The sequence below is a fragment of the Onychomys torridus genome, chromosome 22 (genome assembly GCF_903995425.1).
Source record: "Onychomys torridus chromosome 22, mOncTor1.1, whole genome shotgun sequence".
Taxonomy (NCBI): domain Eukaryota; kingdom Metazoa; phylum Chordata; class Mammalia; order Rodentia; family Cricetidae; genus Onychomys; species Onychomys torridus.
Genome location: NC_050464.1, coordinates 14,267,063 through 14,283,764, shown reverse-complemented (window position 1 = coordinate 14,283,764; position 16,702 = coordinate 14,267,063). Strand labels below are relative to the sequence as shown.

At 38.0% G+C, this 16,702-nt stretch overlaps 1 protein-coding gene and 1 pseudogene across 1 annotated transcript in view; one reads left to right on the top strand and one right to left on the bottom strand.

Moving 5' to 3' along the window:
* The first annotated feature begins 296 nt into the window (after window positions 1-296).
* LOC118572624 lies at window positions 297-15,432 on the top strand (annotated as a pseudogene).
* LOC118572338 (zinc finger protein OZF-like) overlaps window positions 14,496-16,702 on the bottom strand; it is a 42,669-nt gene continuing 40,462 nt past the window's right edge. Inside the window, exon 6 of the transcript XR_004943487.1 lies at window positions 14,496-15,351. The gene's annotated coding sequence lies outside the window, so the exon portion shown is untranslated. The remainder of the gene's footprint in view (window positions 15,352-16,702) is intronic.

The following is a 16,702-nucleotide window of genomic DNA, read 5'->3' as shown; positions in this document are numbered from 1 at the left end:
CTTAACTTTATATAGAAAAACAAAAAACCTAGGATAGCTAAAAGATTCCTGTATAATAAAGCAACTTCTGGAGTCATCATGATCCCTGACCTTAAGCTCTACTATAGAGATACAGTAATAAAAGCAGATTGGCACTGGCATAAAAACTGATACATGGACCAATGGAATCAAATTCAAGACCCTGACATTAATCTGCACACCTATGAACATACGATTTTCAACAAAGAAGCCAAAACTGTACTATGGAAAAAAGAAAGCATCTTCAACAAATGGTGCTGGCATAACTGGATGTCAACATGCCGAATATTGCAATAACATCCATTTTTGTCATCATGCACAAGCTCATGTCCAAGTGAATCAAAGACCTACACATAAATCCAGTTACACTGAACTTGACAGAAGATAAAGTAGGAAGTAGTCTTTAATGCACTGGCACAAGAGACCACTTTCTAAATATATACCCCTAGCACAGACACTGAGAACAACAATTAATAAATGGGACCTCCTGAAACTAAAAACTTTTGTAGAGCAAAGGACACAGCCAATAATGTGGCAAACAAAAAAATAGCCTACATGGATTTTCACCAACCATACATCTGATAGAAGGCTGATCTCCAAAATATAAAAGGCTAGACTTCAAAATACTGAACAATCCAATTTAAAATGGGCTACAGAGTTTAACAGAGAGTTCTCAACAGAAGAATCTCAAATGGCTGAAAGACATTTAAGGAATTGCTCAGCATTTTTATTCATCAGGAAAATGCTAATCAAAACAACTCTGAGATACCATCTTATACCTGTCAGAATGGCTAAGATCAAAAACACTGAAGACAGCTTATGTTGGAGAGGATGTGGAGCAAACTTGTATAGCCACTCTGGAAATCAGTATGGTGGTTTCTCAGAAAATTGGGAATAAGTCTTCCTCAAGAACCATATATAATACTCTTGGGCATTTACACAAGGAATGCTCAATCATACCAAAGGACACACGCTCAACTATGTTCATATGAACATTATTTGTAATAGCAAGAACCTGAAAACAACCTAGATGCCCTTCAACTGAAGAATGGATAAAGAAAATGTGGCACATATTCACAATGGAGTACTATTCAGCAGTAAAAAACAATAATATCTTCAAACCTGCAGGCAAATGGATGAAACTAGAAAATATCATCCTGAGTGAGATAACCTAGACTCAAAAGGACAAACATAGTATGTACTCACTCCTAAGTGGATACTAGATGTGAGGGAAGGGATGACAAGACTGAAACCCACACCTCCAGAGAGGCTTTGTAACAGGGAAAGAACCTAGGAGGGACACATGGATGCCCCAGTGAAGGAGAAGCAGATGAGATCTGCATGAGCAGACTGGGAGTGAGGGGGTGGTAGAGGGCAAGGAGTGGGGGATGAGGGTAAAGGGAAATGGGGGGGTTGAGCTGGAACAGGGACAGAGCAGGAGGGCAGGGAGGGAGATAGCATGATATATGAGGCCATCATGGGATAGGAAAAGGCCGGGTGCAAGGGAGGCTATCAGGAATCCACAGGGATGACCCCACCTTGGACTGCTGCCAGTGGTCAAGATGGTGCCTGGATCGTTCTATTCTGGTGACCAGTCTAGTGAATACCCTAACTGTCATCATAGAGCCTTTGTCTAGTGACTGATGGAGGCAAATACAGAGATCCAAAGCCAGGCACCAGCCTAACCTCCTGGAATCCAATTGATGAGAGAGAGGAGGGATTCTGCAGGTGGGGGATCATGATGGGAAGATGTGCAGAGTTGAGCGGCCACACTAGTGGAAGCCAAGTGGCTGTGGAGCCCCCATGGGACTAGACTAGGCCCTCTGGATATGGAAGACAGTTGTTTGGCTTGAAACTGTTTGGGGTGCACCCTGGCAGGGGTATTGGGATCCATCCCTGGTGAATAGACAGGCTTTTGGGAACCTGGTGCCTGTGGTGTGATGACTTGTGCAGCCTTGGTGCAGTGGGGATGGGCTTGGACCTGCATAGGCTCAGTGTGCTGTGCTGTGCTGACTTTCCATAGGACACTTTGATTTGGGGGATGTGGGGATGTGGGTTGTATTCGGAGGGAGGGCTGGGGAGGGGAAGGAGGGAATAGGTGGGATCTGTCAGAGGTATGTAGAGTGAGTAGAAAAATTCTTAATAAAGAATAATGAAAAAAAATAAAACACTGATTGGCCAGTTGCTAGATAGGAAGTGTAGGCAGGGCAAGCAGCCCAGGAGAATGCTGGGAAGAGAAAGGGCAGAGTCAAGAGTCACCATCCAGACACAGAGGAAGCAAGATGACAGTGCAGAACTGAGAAAAGGAACCAAGCTAGGTGACTAAACATAAATAAGAATTATGGGTTAATTTATCTGTAAGAGCTAGTCAGTAATAAACTGTAGCTAATGGCCAAGCAGTTATAATTTTAAAAATGGGCATAAATATAGCTACTCAAAGAGGGAGGAACTTTCCTATCCATGAGGGTATTCCATCCAAGAGATGAAGGAAAACCTGTTAATTCAGAAATTCACTTCAGTTAAATTACACAGAAGCTAAAATGATGCAACTGAAGTGCCTTAAAAATAGAATTATCCACTATTCAATGCTTGAGAGAATACTTTATCTTCATGCCTTTAATATACATGATCAAGAAAAAGTCAACAAATAATCATTCCTGGGTAATTTGAGAAACAGGGATGTGTCTAGGTTTGAAAGATGTTTCAGAAAGCATCTTGCATTTAGAAGGACTCATCAGAGTTATTTTGAGAGCAACTATACAGGAAATCCTTCTTTTAACCTGCAAGTTCTTCAAAGGCTCCTGGATTTTAAATAAATAATGAATTTTGTGGTACTATGAAAAAAATATGTAAGACGCATTCTAAAATAAAACAAGATTTTATGATTATTGTTTGTTGAGATTAGATTTTTATCTTTTTCATTGTTAAAGGAAAACCTCACAGAGGGATCTTTAGTCAACGTGTTGTTAGTTTGGGCAGAAACAAAAGCAGGCATTCAGATAACAAATAAACATGAGGGGCAAAGGACATTTTACCTCAGTTAGAGGAAAAATGGCTTAGACTTACCAGTGAGAATCAGCAGTGAGACCCAGTAGAGCCTACCATTGAAGGACTTTCCTGGCTAAAGTTTTTCTCTGACATGGCAATTCATCCTTAGAGTCTCTGTTGAGGATTGTGATTTTAATAGGATCTTTTTAGTATCTAGTGATTATATCATCTAATAACGTATTAATGTTAAAACAAAATGGAGGAAAAACATTAATAATGACAAAATAAACACCACAGAGTGCAGATAATTTCTCCACGGTTGTATATAATATGGGTGTGTGGATCCTATTGGACTCAATGGGATAATCATATATAATGGTGGTCACCATTTTGGATTGTCCCAAGAAGTCACATTGAGTATGCTTGTTTTATGATATCATAAGGCAAACTTAGCCAAATGGTTGCTTCCATCTTGAAGAGGATCCTCAAGTCATGTGTGCAATAAACCAGGTAATATATTCTGTTCAAGATGAATTCAGCTCCAGGATAATGTAATTATGCCTATCATCAGGGCATTCAAGGTTGCTGTGTAATCCACTTTGTGTGGGAGGTTAAGAACATAGTGAAGGGACAAATAAAAAAAAAGGCAAATGATAGAAATAGTAAAAACTTGCTAAAATAAACTAGCCCAGGGGATTCAAGTTATGACTATAGACTGTTAAACTATAGGAAGCTTACTCAGTCATTCTGCTCTTCATTGTATGGCTCTCAGAAAGGAGAGGAAGATGACATGGGAGAAAGGGGAGGTTGTTCAAAGAGATGTGTTTTGGTGCTGGACCGCTAAACCCTCTCAGATTCAGATCCAAGGTTGCTTTGGGATTGATACTTTCAACATAGGCAGACATCCCCATAAGCATTGATGGCCCTTCATCAAAACAAGTGAAAAGCTGCAGTCTACCCATCTACGTACAGACATAGTGATTGTGGTGAAAGGGGACTTGGGTTTTTTATAGTACAGAACAGGGAAGCCTTTAAGGATGGAGGTCTCCATCAGCTGATTATATAAAAAATAAAAAAAATATATAAAAAAATAGGGGGTTTTATTTGTGTTCCCCTATACTAGAGATTCCAAGGTTAATATCAGTGCAGGTCAAGGTTCCTGCCAGGAAATTTTAGACATACTCAAGCCTTTTAGATAATTAAACCATCACTTACTATATACCATGGTATTCAAATAAATCCCCATGATGACAAAAATTATTGTTGTAGATATATAACATTGAAGGTATAAGGTCATTAGTACCATAATATCTGCAATGTAGTCCAGCATTGTACTGTTAGATATGATATGAGTCCATACCATGAATTTTGACAATCCTTCTCTGCAGGTTCAAATTGAGGAGCTATCAGTTTTCTTTGGCCTTCATATTTGCATTGAGGAGATCAACAGGAACACTCACATTTTACCCAACACATCTCTAGGATTTGAACTGTATAATGTCGAAATCAATCTTCAGGATATTATGGAGTAAGCTTTTTTTTGTGTCTCACAGGAATGGGAATATACATTACCAATTACACATGTAGAAGGGAGAACAAGGTTGCTGCTTTACTTACAGAAACAGAATGGGAAATGTCTGTACAAGTTGGGAGGCTGCTGAATCTTTACAAATATCCACAGGTGAGGAACATGGCTGGGAGGGAAGAAGAAACCCATATTAAACTGCAGATATCTGGTATATTTTTAATGTAAAGAGGTGAAGCTGTGGCATTCATCTATCAAAGAGAATAAATCAGGTTATTTGGTTATATGTCCTCATATACTTTCTTAAGACAGAGAAGAGGAAGATGCTGGAGCCTATTGTAGGTGTTTAGAAAAATCTGTCTTACAGGGCTTATGTGGGGACACTTTGCTCAGCTTGGAAGGAGGGGTCTGGACTTGCCTGTACTGAATCTACCAGGTTGAGCTAAATCCCCAGGGGAGTCTTTGCCCTAGAGGAGATGGGAATGGGTGGGAGGGAGGTAGAGGCGGGGGCGGGAGTGGGGAGGACAGGGGAACCCATGGCTGATGTGTAAAATTGAAACACAAATATCTATATAAAAATAAAATTTGAAATAAAAAAAGAAATTCTCTATAAATATCTTCAGAAACAAGATGCAAGTTTAAAATTCCATGAGCAGAAGGTAGTCTACACCAAAATAAAGTGTCACCTTAGGTTTAAAACTGTGTTCTATGTCAATGTTTTCACTTATGTTTCCTATTTCCTTCAGATTACTTTTGGGCCATTTGACACTATGCTAAGTGACAGAGTCCAGTTTTCTTCTCTCTACCAGACAGCACAAAAGGACATGTCTCTGTCACATGGCATTGTTATTTTGATGGTTCATTTCAACTGGACCTGGGTGGGACTGGTTCTCATAGATGACCACAATGGTGCAGAGATTCTACCACACTTGAGAAGAGAGATGGACAGGAACAGAGTGTATGTAGCTTTTGTAGAGATGATTCTTAACAGCCAGGTTTACACATACTATGAAACCAGATCAATTCATCAAAATATCCTGAAATCATCTGCAAATGTTTTTTTTTTCCTTTATGATGTTACTCGGTATTTATATATTCTAATAATACATATAGGAATACATTCAATTACTCGGAAAGTCTGTATCATAAAGTCACAATAGGATGTGCATTGCATGATAGTCTCATTTTTGCAGAACACCATGCTGAGATTTCTGATTTTAGGAAGTTTACCCAGACATACAGGCCTTCCAAATATCTAGAAGACCATATCCTTGCTCTTTTGTGGAACAACTACTTCAATTGCTCTTTTTCTGGACCTGATTGTAAAATATTAGGTAACTGTCTACCCAAAGCTTCCTTGGAAATGTTGCCTGGAAATGCTTTGCAAATGGAGATGACTGAAGAGAGTTACAATGTATATAATTCTGTATATGCTGTGGCTCACAGTCTCCATGAGATGGCTCTGAAACAAGTACAAAATCACCCTTATGAAAATGGGGAGGTAAATACCTTTCCTTGGGAGGGAATTTCTCTTTTATATATTATCAAATGCACTGTGACTACTGAAGTTTCCTAAAACACACAAGACATGATTGTACACTGTAGCAGATTCTACCAAAAATCAGCTGAGAGACTGTATGTAATTTGTTGTCTAGAAGTCTTTGCAGACACATGTGTCATTGTTCAGGTTAAATGGGTGGCAATAAAGTTTAAATGTGTGTATGCCATTATCTGCATTGTGTTACAGTTATCCTCAGAATATTCTCATGATTCTATACTCAATTGAAACCCCATTATCTCTAAGTATGTGGCAGAACAGAAATAGGAGAACTAGCTCTTTAATGGTCAAACTCAATTAGATCCTTCAAAATGAAGCTATGATTAATATTCCTAACTGACCATTTTATTTCATTTTGGACATTAACACCCCAATTTACAAACAGAAACTTTGTGTAGATTATTATTGTGGAAATTTGCTTGAATCAACATTCATTGATTGGAGGAAAAATTGCAAAAGCTCTTATTAATAAAAAACTCAGAGTCAGATATCAGGGTTAAAAACAAGAGATTAGAAAAGCAGGAAGAAGTCAGCAATGTTCTTACCACTTGGTGATCCTCAGCCAAAGAAACCTAATTATTGTATACCCACACATATATGCATTTCTGCTCTTCATCTCACTTCCTTTCTCTGCCTAGCCACATCATTTCCTGTCTCTCTGTACAGGCCTCCAGACCTCTATGGTTAGTCCTGGGTTTAAAGGTGTGTGGAACCATGCCTTCCTCTGTTCCCCAAGGTGGCTTTGAACTCACAGAGATCCAAACATATCTCTGCCTCCCTAGTAACAGAATTAAAGGCATGTGCACAATTGCCTGACTGCTATGTGTAGTATATAGTAGCTGGCTTTTTCCTCTAATCCTCAGATAAACTTTATTAGAGTGTACAATATAGTGAAGGGCACAATACATCACCGCAATTGATTAAATCATTTTGTTCGCTTGTTTATTATTATGTGTTTGTGTGTGTGAATTCTTTCTTTTGAAATTAAATAACAAGAAACATTATGATATATACATTTTTATATTCACCCATTAAAGTGTTTATAGCAGCAGGGCGGGAGTGGTGCACACATTTAATCCCAGCACTCAGGAGGCAGAGGCAGGTGGATCTCTGTGAGTTCAAGGCTAGCTGGTCTACAAAGCAAGTTCCAGGAAAAGCACAAAGCTACACAGAGAAACCTGTCTCAAAAAACATAAATAATCCAGCTGGGATCTCCTGTTCTGCTAAGCTTTCTTTCCCTCAAATCTTGCCCTTCATTATTCCCACTGTCGTCCAGGTTGTTCGTGTAGATCTCATCCATTTCTCTGTCACTGGGTGATCCCTGGGTCTTTCCTAGGGTCCTGTTTTCTAGGTAGCCTCCCTGGAGATGTGGATCAAGTACAGAAAGGGAGAATGAGAAATAACAGACCATGATAAATGAAGACCACATGAGAACAGGAAAAAGCAGAGTGCTCGAGAGGTCCCCAGAAATCCACAATGATATATCTTCTGTAGACTGCTGGCAATGGTCGAGAGAAAGCCTGATCTGAACTAGTCTGGTGATCAGATGACTAAACACCCTAACAGTTGTCTGGGAACTCTCATCCAATAACTGATGGAAGTGGTTGCAGAGATCCTCAGCCAGGCCCCAGGTGGAGCTCCAGGTGTCCAACTGTCCAGAAAGAGGAGGTACTGCAAGAGCATGAATTGTTGAATCCAAGATTGCAAAATGCACAGGGACAAATAGCCAATCGAAAGAAAGCACATGAATTATGAACCAACGGCTGAGAAGCCCCCAGCTAGATCAGGCCCTCTGGATAAGTGAGACAATTGAATAGCTTGATCTGTTTGGGAGGCAACCAGGCTGTGGGACCAGGACCTGACCTTAGTGTATGAGGTGGCTGTGTGGAACCCTGGGCTTACACAGGGACACATGCTCAGCCTGGAAGGAGGGGACAGGACCTGCCTGTACTGAATCTATCACGTTTAAATGAATCCCCAGGGGTGTCTTGGTCCTGGAGGACATGGGAATGGAGGGGAGGGACTGGATGGAAGGTAGGGGTAGGGGTGGGAGGGGGAGGACAGGGGAACTGATGTATAAAATTAAAACACATAATAAAAAACCATAAATAAATAAATAGATAGATAGATAAATAAATAAATAGATAGATAGATAGATAAATAAATAAATAAATAAATAAATAAATAAATAAATAAATAAATAAATAAAAAGTGTCCATAGCTTGGTATAACTTACAATTCATATCAGGGATTTAGGACAATGAGACCCATTGCTTCATTGGGTTCTGCTGATGTTTCTTGGAATAAATTCATCATCAAATTCTGTATCTCTTTTAGCTTCACCCTTATCTCAATAACATCCATTTCAAAAATGGTGCTGGGAAACTTATGGTTTTGGATTCACAAAGAAAATTAGAAACTGAATATGATATTCTCAACCTCTGGAATTTTCCAGATGGTCTCAGACAAAAGATGAAAGTTGGAACATTTTCTCCCAAAGATCAACAGGGCCAAGAACTGTTTTTGTCCGACCATGTGATAAAGTGGGCCATAGGATTTACAGAAGTGGGCTGGATCTTATCTCATCGCTTTGATCTCTATGTCAATAAATATTTGTTTGTGGATGTAATGATAGTTGGTTCCTTATAGAATGCCCATGTGTTTGTACAAAACTACTGCCATATGAGTAAGTTTTTATTGCATTATTCTAAGTAATGGGATTGTTTACTTTTCTATACTTTTTCCTGTGTGCACTTATTTCCAGTAATAAATACAGTGCCCATTTATTAAGATTTCGTTCTTGTCCTGAAACCACTTGACAAGTGTAGTAATTTGTCTTCCATTTAGAAAATATCAGTTCATGGTCAATTGATTTTAGGCCCGTGGCAATGCACAATAATATGTAGGGCACATGTGCACAGGCCAATTACATGTCTACCTGATAAAAAAAGACAGCAATTTGTCAAACAACTGAAAAAAAGACAAGCTGACATAACTTAAGAATATAGATTTTATGGGTCACATTTGGCATGAACAGTACATAATGACTCAGGCAATCAGGTTGGCAACAATCTGAGACAGTGAGTTATGTTGTATCTTCAATCAAGAAGTAGATAGATGTGAACACTGCTGTTCACATCACTTTTTGTTATATTTCAGTCTTTAAAAACAGCCAATGAAATAGTGATACCTAATTATGGAATATGTATTCTTGCTTCAGGTACCTACATGAGGATCATTGCTCACACAAATTCACAAAGACTAGTTTATATGGTAATTCTAAAATTTGTCAGATTGACAAATGTAAATTAAGCATTACCATTAGAAAACAAAGCTGCTCACTCCCGCTGTCAGGAAGTACACAACAGTATCCACATTTCATCACAGTAGCACATTTAGACAAGAACTCATGACCAAATTTCTTATATTGACCTACCTTTTAAATTTTCACAATTGTTCAGATTTCTATTGTCTTTGGATCATTGTTTAAGCACATTGATCTTCATGGGTATACTATATTGACATTAGAAAGAAGTGGTGCATCAAAACAAGAATCTGCTAAAATAATTATAAAAACTTGCCAACTCATTTTTCAATATTCAAAAAAATACATTATTGTTTTAAAACTATACACTCCTGAGTATTTTCTCTTCTATACTTAATTCCCATATTCCTCGTTCTTTGTGCAGCAAGAACTGTTTTCCTGGATTCAGAAAATCCCCCCAGGAAGGCAAGGCTCCCTGCTGCTATGATTGCACTAGTTGTCCAGACAATGAGATGTCCAAGGAGACAGGTAAGTGTCAGTCTGACTGGGGTATTTCCCACCTCTCCACGGTGTTCTGAAATGTCTAAGTAGATGGAAAAGTTGTGAGAAGGAACAACAGAGATAAGTTCACTGATTCTTTAAGTTAGGAATAAAAATATTTTGGTTCATTTTTAATCATCAGTTTAAATGGTGCTCAGGCCATTTAAATTAATACCTGATTTATTTATTTATTTGATGTATTATAGCCATTGTTACTTTCAGAGAACAGCTTTACTCAGAATAGAGTACTCTGCCTGATTCACCATGGCATTTAACACACACACACACACACACACACACACACACACACACACACACTATAAATTCCTGACTTTTCATATATTTCAAAGCATATTTAGTATATAGTTAACAGATATTTAATAGTTTGATCCTTATGACTCTTAAATGCAGAATTTCAGTCATGGTTCTATGTTTATAAGAGGTTATCAGAAAGGTCAAATTTGATCTAACTGTGGACATATTTTTTAAATGTTTTACTTTAGATTTTTATTCATTTTGTTTTATCTGTAAGTGTTTTGCCTTCATGAATGTAAGTGTACCATGCACTTGCTTAGTGCACATCAAAGTTGGAAGAGGGATTCAGATCTCCTCGTGGTGGAGGCAAGGATAGCATTGACCACTATGTGCTTACTTACAACTGAAAACAGGTCCCTCTTAAGAGCAACAGATGAATGCTAAATATTTCAAAACAGTGAATCCTCTACCTCAAATCCTATAAAATGAGGTGTATCTGTATTGAAAAAATCATACTTACATCTTTCTAAAATATTTGTCATGACTTATGTACCCTGTGTTTTGACTAAAGAATATATGTGGTTGTGCATATGAAGCATTCTTGCTCTGTTTAGAAAACAATAGAAGTAAACACATGGAATACAGTAGAGTCATAGTGCCTTGAGAGTGTGAGCACAGGAGGAAGGCATATCTGGATCAAACAAATAAGATGCTCCTAATGGAATAAAATATTCTATAGACACTGGCAAAAAAGATGAATTTAATAGGTTTTTATTTACTTTATTTTTTCAATAGGTTTTTAAATTAGAATTTTCAACAACTAAATTGCAAATCCACTCTGAAAAAATAAAATAGAAAATAGAATTATTTTAATGAAAATATGTAATTAGTACATTGATGCATATATCTTTTGAATTCATGATGAAACTCACAAATTAGAAAAGATGAATTATCACAAAATTATTCCATTACCAACTAAGACTAAATTAAGACTTTTTTGTTTTGTTCTTTTTTTGTTTTTTTGTTGTTTTTTAAGGATTTTATTTTATTTTTCCCCTTTTCTATTTTAATAAAAGGAAAAAGTTACAACTAATATAAGAAAAACTATATACAAAAATACAATAACTATAACTAATAACACATATACAAACAATAACTACCTAAACAATGTCTAGTCCATTTACATTTGACAAATTCAGAGAAAATAATTCCATTACCTATCCTATTTTGGTAAGTCCAAAATGTACCTGATTCACTTTCTATCCTAACTTATATTACTAACAGAACTGTCTTATAACGTCTTTCAAATTTATACACTTACAGCTCTTAGTGAGGTTTTCTGAAATCCTTAAGAAAGATAATTATAACTGTAACTAACTGATCTTCAAATCCCTCAGAGACCCAAGAAGGAAATAATACTACCTAATAAAAAATAAAAACAGGAAGTGCATGCAAGCAGCTTCCAAAAAAAAAAAAAAATGTGAGTTGACAGAAACAGCCAGCTGCCTGGACAGTCACCTGAGGTTTCTCCACAGTGTTGGGGCATCATCTTCAGCCTATAGGCTTAGCATATCTGACAGACTCTTTTGTGAACTAGGATGTATACAAGGTCAACAGTTTGACCTCACATTTGGTGAGAGCAGTCCATGTACCAGAAGCACCTGAATTCCGTTATTGTCATGTCATGATTCAGGATTTTAAATTTTGGAAATTGTTGATTTTTTTCAATTCAGCTGTCCATTTTTCTTGGCTGTGTATATGTGGCTTCATCTCAGCATCCTGTTCTTCTCCACATCTCTCTATTAAATGCCAGTCTACTATTGAGAGGGGTGAGCTTAGTTATTCTTCAAGAATAACTGTTTCATCTGCTGTTCCATTGCACATCAGAAGCCATTGGCCTACTCCCTGTTCAGCTGCCTTCGAAGAAAAGGGCACAGGACCTTTTACAGATTGCAAAGGCCACTCACTTCAGGGATGGTGCCATATTGTCCTGGCTTCAGAAGATGCCTTTTGTTAAAGCCACAATCACACTTGTTTTGTCAAGAATCGGTAGTCCTTTGTTTCATGTCCTGTCTGTCCTGTTTGTCAGCAGTTGATTCGAGGATAATTTGTTGTCCAGTGGCTAACTTTTGCCACAATGAAAGGTAACTCCATACGCAGTTTCTTCAATGCTCATATTTTCTCTGAAGTAGATTGTTACTGCCAGGAGCCGACATGTCTCATAGTCATAGCAAAAAAAAAAAAAAAAAAAAAAAAAAAAAAAAAATCCTAAGTTATTAAAACATTTTAAATGCCATATTCTGTAGATCTCTGAAGGGTTTGAAGATGACCTGTCTATCTAAAATATATCTGTTTGATCTTGAAAACACACCTAATATGACTAGAAGTTCAATTGTAATGTCTAACCACTAACTTTCATTTCTATACATCCTAATAGTGGGTAATACTAACATTCAAGGATTAGCAAATTGCATTACATTGTTAAATGAATGGTATAAATACAATATCTTGAGCAAGATTAGAAATATGTGTATGGCATATTCTAACAATCTCAATCATCATCATCATCATCATCATCATAATAATAATAATAATAATAATAATAATTTGTATACAATATAAAACAATCCAATCCAATGTAAAGTATTTAAAACTAGTAATTGTCTTTTCCTTTTTTCTTTTTCTTTTTTCTTTTCTTTTTAAACAAGCCCCTTTTGCCTAGCCCTTTTCCTAACCCTTAACAACAACAATTATAACCAACCCTCCTAAACAATGAAAACTATCCCAGATCCAAATCCCATAAAAAGACCAAAAACCCACCCACCCCACAGCACCCCTTTGGGAATGTGGGCGTCGTAGTCTTAAAATTGCTTCCTGCTGGGTATGGGTGAAGTTATCTTTATTCTGAAAAGAAAAATTTTGGGTTAATTGACAAATTCTAGGAAAGGTAACTATATTCTTTGTTATCCATAGTGCCAAAGTTCAGGGTTTATCTCAAGTCTTTATTCAAGTAGTCTTTGAAACTGGATCATCTCAGCTAGCCATCTCAGAATTACTGTAAGCACTTTGTAGTCCAAAGCTGATCTGTAGATGATGTTTGTCAGCTTAGTGATAATATTTTACACATGGAATTGTCATTGTGGGGCCCCATCTTCTTCCTGGAGATTTCAGTTGATGTTAGGCCTGGCAGTGATTTCCTGCAGAAAACTGAGAAAGAGACTCAAACACAAAGACATGTATGGGCAGCTAATTGAAGCCTTTTCTCTAGAATAGTACTCTATATGACCATTGTTATAGCTTTTTAATTTATTTTATGATTATTATGTGTTTTAATTTTATATATCAGCCATGGGTTCCCCTGTGTTCCCCCCTCCCATATCCACCCCCCTCTCCCACCCAGCCACTCCTCTCCATTCCCATGTCCTCCAGGACCAAGACAACCCTGGGGATTCACTTAAACCAGGTGGATTCAGTACAGGCAGGTCCTGTCCCATCCTTCCAGACTGAGCATGTGTCCCTGTGTAAGCCCAAGGTTTCACACAGCCAGCTCATGCACTAAGGACAGGTCCTGGTCTCACAGCCTGGTTGCCTCCCAAACAGATCAAGCTATTCAATTGTCTCACTTATCCAGAGGGCCTGATCTAGCTGGGGGCTTCTCAGCTGTTGGTTCATAATTCATGTGCTTCCAATCGATTGGCTATTTGTCCCTGTGATTTTTGCAATCTTGGTCTCAACAATTCACACTCTTGCAGTTCCTCTTCTTTCTGGACAGTTGGACACCTGGAGCTCCACCTGGGGCCTGGCTGAGGATCTCTGCATCCACTTCCATCAGTTATTGGATGAGAGTTCCAAGACGACTGTTAGGGTGTTTAGTCATCTGATCACCAGACTAGGTCAGATCAGGCTTTCTCTCGACCATTGCCAGCAGTCTACAGAGGATATATCATTGTGGATTTTGGAGACCTCTTGAACACTCTGCCTATTCCTGTTCTCATGTGGTCTTCATTTATCATGGTCTTTTATTCCTCATTCTCCCTTTCTGTTCTTGATCCAGCTGGAATCTCCTGCTCCTCTAAGCTTTCTTTTCTTCTTCAGATCCTGAAATTCATTACTCCCACTGTCATCCAGGTTGTTCCTGTAGATCTCATCCATTTCTCTGTCATTGGGTGATCCCTGTGTCTTTCCTAGGGTCCTGTTTTCTAGGCAGCCACCCTGGAGTTGTGTAGCAGTCTAGTTATCTTTGTTTTACATCTAGTATCCTCCTAAGAGTGAGTACATACCATGCTTGTCCTTCTGAGTCTGGGTTACCTCACTCAGGATGATTTTTTTTTAGATCCATCCATTTGCCTGCAAACCTCATGATGTCATTGTTTTTCTCTGCTGAGTAATACAAACACCAAACAGAACCACTGTCTCCAGAAAGCAGTGACATTTCTGTCCTATGAAGAACCTTTGGGGATCCACTCACCTGCTTGTACCTGAGCTTCTCTGCACTAACAGCTGGTGTATTGGAGGTCTTTGTAAAGTACCACCATGCTCCCATTGTCAAGGCCAAAAATCAGGCTCTCTCCTACATCCTGCTTATCACTCTGCTCTTCTGTTTTCTTTGTCCATTGCTCTTCATTGGCCATCCCAACACAGCCACCTGTATCCTACATCAGAGCACATTTGCAGTTCTCTTCACCATGGCTCATTCCATAGTCTTGGCCAAAAAACACTATTACCATGGTTCTGGCTTTCAAGATCACATTTCGAGGAATACTGATAAGGTGTATAATGATATCAAGGGCTCCTAAGCTCATTATTCCTGTCTGCACCCTTATCCAACTTGTGGTCTGTGGAATTTGGCTAAGCACTTCTCCTCCATTTATTCAGTCAGATGCTTATTCTGAACATGGCCACATAATTATTATATGCAACAAGGGCTCCACTATTGCCTTCAATTCTTTCCTGGCATACCTCTGCTGCATGGCACTTGGGAGCTATACTATGGCTTACCTGTCCAGGAACCTACCTGATACATTCAATGAAGCCAAGTTCATCACTTTCAGCATGTTGATGTTCTTCAGTGTGTGGGTCAACTTCCTCCCTGTGTACCACAGCACCAAGGGGAAACTCATGGTGGCCATGGAAGTCTTCTCCATTTTGGCTTCCAGTTCAGGTACCCTGGGATGCATCTTTCTTCCCAAGTGCTATATTATTCTGTTCAGACAACATAGGAATGTGCTTCATCATGTCAGGAAGAAAGCACATTCTAGAGGAAAAGTGAATCTTACAGCTTAGTCCATGTTTTTCTCAAGTCTTTTTAGCATGAATCAAATTGTCAGAGATTTCAACTGAAATTGTGTACTATGTAACTCCTACATATTTATGAATACTCGTTTCTCCATATTGTATCAACATTTCATATAAAATAAATAATTCTGATACATTTTATTTCTTGTATAATATACAATTGCATAAATGTTTAAGACCTTATGTGCTGTGTGCCTTGTATCATGACATTCATTGTAATCAGTCTTTTTATAGTTCACAGGCAATAAAATTTCAAGAATAAGTTAGAGTGTTAATCATATCTACAATTTTAATTAAATTAAAAACCAGCCAGTTTCTATCTTTGAGAATATGTTCACTTCTTTCACTTTTAGAAATATATTCTATTTTGGAAAATAAAACAAAAAACAAAGAAAAAACCCAACAAGAACAAAACAAAGATTATCAAAACGACGTAAAGAAAGATAGACACACTCACTCACGTTAACATATGTTTACACCCAGGTGTACAATCTACAATATAAGCAACTGCAATAACAGCATAGATCTTGGGGGAGTAATGAAGAAACATTGGATTTGACTTTTAATCCAATCCATGAAAGGGAAAGCATACCTGACACTATTTTCTTGTTTCAAAACACCTAAAGATAGATAACTCAAAGACCTAGGGAAAACCCAATATACAATTCTAGTAAATAACATAGCAATAAAATGACTTATAATGGCATTCTGGAATATATCAATGCCTTCCTCAACTATTGTTTAAGAAGCTTCCTCGAGCAGCAGATGAGAGCCAATATAGAGACCCACAACCAGACATTATGCTGAGAATATTAGATGTTGGAATTCTCTGCCCTAAATTGTGTGCCTCCATCTATTCCCTCCCCTTAGGGCACAAGGAACACTGTGGCAGATGAGTCAGAAAGAGTTTTGGAGACAGAAGGGATAGAGGACACCAAGAGAACAAGACCCTCCACATCAACAAGATAGATGCACACCTGAAATCACTGAGACTGCAACAAAATACACAATGCCTACACTGGTCCTTAACAATTAGGATCCCAGAGCTAAAACTAGAGTGTTCATATTCCTCCATTCCTAACCCAGTATCTATTTCCAATTTCTAGGCAATTGATAATGAAAGTCTAGTTTTCTCTAAGAGAGTCTCACTAAGGCAATAAAATCTTTTAACTATACGCTAAAAAGCTAGTAGTAGATTGCCAAGAGAAAACAAACTCGATCATGTTTTTGGAGCTTCCTTATATCATAATGTAGTGTC